This window comes from Pinus tabuliformis, chromosome 1_1 (assembly GCF_031772625.1).
Source record: "Pinus tabuliformis cultivar Carrire ecotype Pingquan chromosome 1_1, CPIR1, whole genome shotgun sequence".
In the NCBI taxonomy this organism is placed as follows: Eukaryota; Viridiplantae; Streptophyta; class Pinopsida; order Pinales; family Pinaceae; genus Pinus; species Pinus tabuliformis.
The window spans coordinates 641,926,378-641,932,175 of NC_142297.1; positions in this window are offsets into that span (position 1 = coordinate 641,926,378).

Sequence of the window (5,798 nt, forward strand, 5' to 3'; positions counted from 1 at the left end):
AATTGGAAAGACCCAGAAAGCTGAGGAGCTTTATCAGAGTGGTTGGGGTTGGCCAATCCCAAATGACTTGGATCTTGGCTGGATCCACATGCACCCCCCGTTCATCAATAATGTATCCCAGATACTGAACCTAGGTCATGCCAAAAGCGCATTTCTCCAAATTGGCACACAACTTGTGTTTCCGCAATGTTTGGAGAACCTGTCGGATGTGGTGGAGGTGCTCTTCCTAACTATGGCTGAAGATCAGGATGTCATCCAAGTATACCACTACAAATGAGTTGGAGAATGGCTGCAAGATGTCATCCATCAGCCTCATGAAGGTTGCAGGAGCATTTGTCAACTCGAAAGGCATAACCAACCATTCGAAAATTCCCTCCTTGGATTTGAAGGCAGTCTTCCACACATTGGAGGGTTCGATTGGTACCTGGTGATATCCAAACTTCAAGTCGATCTTGCTGAAATATTTTCGCCCTTGAGTTTGTCCAGAAGGCGATCAATCCGTGGGATCGGGTACCTATTTCAGACAATGATCTTGTTCACTACTCGATAGTCAATACAAAGTCTCCAAGTACCGTCCTTCTTCTGTACCAACATGATCGGACTCCCACAGGGCAAGCAACTCGGCCATATGTGACCTTTCTGTAGTAGCTCCTGAATCCGTCTCTTGATTTCATCGTTCTCAGGAATGAAGTGCTAATAGATTGGTCCATTGGGCAACGACGCACCTAGGGTCAGATCGATGGAGTGCTTGACCTGATAGTGCAGAGGCACCCATGGCGGGAGGTGAAGATGTCCTCATACTCCTCCACGACCTTGTCCATTTGTTGTTGTCGTGCAGAGGGGCCCTGTCTTGGGGTCATGGCCACTGTCTTCTTCTTTCCCATAGGGCGTATCATCAGGAAAAAAAATTCTCGGTTTTAGAAATGAGCTTACTGCATTGTTTTGCAGTAACCAAAGAGATAGCAGTAGGCGGTGCTACCTCTGGTATCATGTACAACTTATTTCCCAAAGTAACAATAACAACGTGAGGCCTTGACTCATACACATCATATCACTTCCACAAGTATGGTTGGCCTAATAATACATCACAAACATCAAGGGGAGCAACGTCACATAATACCTCGTATGTGAAGGGCTTGATGTTGTATGGAAGGTGACACTGTTGGCTCACACGAAGATCTCGTCCTTGGTGAAGCCACTAGATGGTGTATGGTTCTCGGTGTGTTTTGGTCAGTAAGTCCAACCGCTTCACGACCTTTGCCAAAATGAGGTTATTTTGGCTCCCATTGTCGACAATGAACTATAGTGGGAAACCCTTTACCCACATCTGGGAGTGGAAGAGGCGCTCCTCCTCCTCTGGATCTTCGGGTTCCTCCTTCTGGATCTTCGTGGTGGCAATGGTGGTGTTGGGCTCTACATCGATAATTTCTTCCCTTTTTAATTCCCTTTGTTAGGTTTTGACTCAGAGTCGGAACATGCATCTGATTATGAAGCCTTCAGCTCGGCCACCAGTGACTACTTGGCTCGACACTCACTTGTGTTGTGAGTGGAGCTCTTATGGAACTTGCACCACTTTCCCGTGTCCTTCTTTTTCTTCGCATTGTTGTTATTTGCTTGCATCTTTGGTGGGTTGTCCTGGGTTGCCCCACCTTGGCTTTGTCCTTTGTTCTGTGGTTTTGGGGCACCTTTCCCTTGCTTCAGATTCATAGATCCAAAGTCTCGCTTCTTTTGTTTAAACTTCTGCTCGATCTTGATGGCATATCGGTACGCCGTGCTGAGCGAGGAGATGTCCAGGAACTCCATCTCGTCTTGGATGTACTTGTGTAGGCAGCTGCAGTACTTGAGTACCAAATGTTTCTTAGAATCCTTGATACCCAACTTCGTAAGAAGGGTATGAAAAACATTGGTAAACTCCGACACATCTTGGTCCCTTCCTTGCTGCGGCATTGTTCACTTTATGTATTTATCCTCATAGCTCCTGACATGGTAGTACTACTCCTTGATGGCATCCCAGAATGATTTCCAAGTGGGTGCGGCTGAAAACAGTGAGGTTGTACTTTCATATTTTTGCTCACAGTGGGTTTCCCACCAGTCCTTGATGTGGGGGGGTCACTTTGAGAAGAGAAAAATTAATCTTTTCTCGGTTAGAAAAATCATGAACAGAAAAATATCCTTCTAACATATTTAACCATTTATCTATGACATTTGCATTGGCCCTCAAATATTGGAATGTCAAAGTTTACTTGTACCGTAAAAGGAGTGGAGCCTCCAGAGTGGTTGTTGGATGTGGATGCGTCGCCGGTGGGAAACCACTGAAGGATCTGGACAAAGTTATCCATCATCGCATTCCTTTGTTTCTCGAGGGCCTCCTTGAGCAATATTTTGATAGGATCTCCTACCCCCTCGTCTTTATTTTCTTCTCGTCAAGGTTTGTGAGGCTGATCTTGCAAAGGTTCAACTAGATCGAACCCTAACTCCTTATATCCCGCCCTCGTTGGGGACATGAAAATAAAAACAAAGAAAGAGAAAACCACTGTGATACCACTGATACATATTTAAATAGGAACACAACAAATTATAGATATAACCATAAATACAAAGATGCAGTAGAAATAACACTTCATTTCATTAATATCAAATATTGAAATATGCTTACAAACAGAATGGAAATAAGATTAGCTTGGGTGATGGTAGCTTATCTCTGAGAAGAGATGTGGTGGCTACATGCCTCTGAACTATGTTATAATGAGGCTCAAAGGTCTATTTATTATTGAGAAATAATGGAAAACCCTAAACATCCAAAAACCTAATCCTAGGAGATGAAGTGCCAAACTATGTGCCCCATTTGGGTAAATTGGTACATCAACTTCTCGGGGTCGTAACTTTGGCATACAATCTTCGTTTGACACGCACAATACCTCCTTAGAAAGATATATCCAAGGAATATAAATTTTGAATGACCAACATTGGTATTTGACCCTTTTGGTCCCATTTTTCCCAAAAAATGTCGTTTAGTGCCTCAAAACAGCTCCGAAAGTTTAGGACCCGAAAAAAATGCCAAAAATAGTAAATTGTGCTACAAATAAGGAAATTGAAAATCTGAAAGAAATAATGGTGGGGGTCCAAGTGGAATAGGCAGATGGCCACCAATATCCACCTAGATCAAGAGAGATATTAAAGTCGTATAAGAGGCTACCTTGGGGAACAAGTGATTCCCAACTAGTACTCTGGACGGTCTTCCTGGACCACAGTAATCCATGTCATTTGGAAAAGGGAGCCCCATGGAAGTTGGTTAGATGGAGGATAAAAACTAGAATTGTTGTTGGAAAGGAGTGCCACCTTAATTGTTGACGTAGATGCCTTTATTGTTGGAGGGGCTTGAGTCGATTGAAGCAAGCTTCAAGTTATTGCAAGACTGTTGTCGCTTAGGCGAAGGGATGTGAGGCTCGTCATGGTGAGCTTCAGTGTAAACTGGAGAGAGTGAGGGGGAGTCATACACAATGTCAGTAGAGGGAGACACAAAGCCCTGGAGCTGCATGCCCAGAAGGGTGGCAATGCGGCGATATGAAGCTTTTACGTGGCGTAGATGAAATTCCATGTCGAGGACAATGCCTTCCATCAAAACATTGACATATTCCTCATCCTTGTAATGTCAGCCAAGGAGATCACGCAAATACCATAGGTCGTTTCCCACAACCTTGAGCTCTTAAGATTTCGCATCGACCACCATTCTACAATAACAATGAGGAGTTTTGCAATCAAAATTCTCATCCCCTTGCCCATGCCAGGGAGGGAGGGGAGGTATACCTCTTCATCAACCACCTTGTTGTATCGACCTTGTTCCCGTACCATGTTTGCAGTGAAAGCAGTTGCAATTTCCTAGATCTAAACATCGTCTCTGTCTTTGAGAAACTGAGGAAATGGGTGGCCATTACTATAGGAACCAATCCTTTTAATGTTGTATTTGTCTTGCCTACCAACAAGGTGGATGAATCTATTATTACTGCACTTTAAATGTAGGAGGAGGGTGGGATTTCCACCACCTCGTTGCTCTAGACTCGATACACCATGGAAGGCATGCCAATGACACTGCTAAAATTCCACACCAGTTGGGTTGTGAGTTGTATTCATGAAGGCAATTAATGCATTGGGTTTCATATCTGACACATGGATTTAGGGGAGAGGATGTCATGTTATCCCCATTATTCATGGGAAATGGGCTAGCTATGTGATCATGATGAAGCAGACTCTAGAAGAGTCAATATTGTAACTCTAGTTGAAAGAGTCAAATTTAATTAATAACAGGCTATCAAATTGTGTTATAACTGGGCCACTAGGAGGACAAGGGGTTCCACTCTATGGGAGTGTGCTTTGTTCCATAGGTGCGCAAAGTAGCCGAGAGTGGATATGGATATAGAAAAAAGAGAGGATTCATACACTATAGTAGCCAATGGGCCACAAGCCTCACTTTTTTATACTTTCCCCTTGTTTCCATTTAGATAAGGAGAGTAGAGAAACATCGCCTTCTAGTTGGGTTTTATCTCGAGGGGATTTCCCACTGTATATATCATGTTCTTATGATTATGAGTGATTTTATTTTTGTCTATTCTCTATTTTCCACAATTTAAATATTGCATGCATGACACTGTAACTTAATAACTCCAAACGTCTTAAGGAAAAATAATTAACATAATATAGATTTATGATTTTTAAGTATAATTTTATTACATATGTCGTGACAAACTTTTCAATGGAATATCCATAGCATTTTATGGATCACAGTGGCACGAAACTTTGGTTTCTTGAGGAGGATGGAAGCATCAATTCAAGTAGATTTTAGAGACTTGTTGTCAAGTTTTGGTTGATGACTCGGTGGATTGAGTTATTGGCTAGACAATGGTCGATGATGATAATGAACTTGAAGTGAGGGAGGATGTGAGACCCTAAAAGGTATGGTAGGGGCATGTGATATCCAAAGTAGCAATCGAGCTGCACTATTGCATGGACACATCACAAGGCGATGTTATATATCTCGGCGAGTTGATTGCTTGAGTGAGAAGTAAGATTGATGTGGATAACATGCCATATCGACATGCCATTGAAAAATGAGTGGTCGCATGACATGGGAACACCCATTGTCAAGGCCCCAAGTTGGCACCAAGGCCAACGATGCCCCATGACGGGTCGTGCTCAATTGGAGAGTCGAAAAATTGAAGTTGGGATGATTTGAGGGCAATGTGCGCCCAAGTCGTACGAAGGCGACAGACGTGGGGGCACTCTATAATGGAGGGCGCCCACACAACTTGGGCAGAGTGCGCATGCACGTTATAACAGTTTGTGCCCACAGACGTAACAAGGATACAGCCTCTAAGGGATGTACCATGAATGTAATGACAATAGTAGTATAATCATAATTATAGTCTTTGATCTATGTAATATCCTTTGATCTATGTAATATTCTTTGATCTATTAATCGCTAAGTAGAGAAACAAGGTATTTTCATCAATATGTATTGTTGAACCTTGTTTCATTAATACAAATAATGAGTTGATGTTCTAAGTTATCTTGTGCACATTAAATTTGTGGTAATGTGGTCATTTAGGCAAGGTGAAGCCGGTTGGGAGGGTCCCTCAACTTGGTCATCATTACTCTTTTTGTGTTCATTCTGTAGCATAAATCAATAAGTATTTATAATTCTCAATTTGCTCTTTTACTTTAGGGACAAAATGTGCATGTTTGTTAAAATTATTTGTTTTCTTTTAAGTGCTTGTATCCCTACTGGGTCATTCCTATGCAAA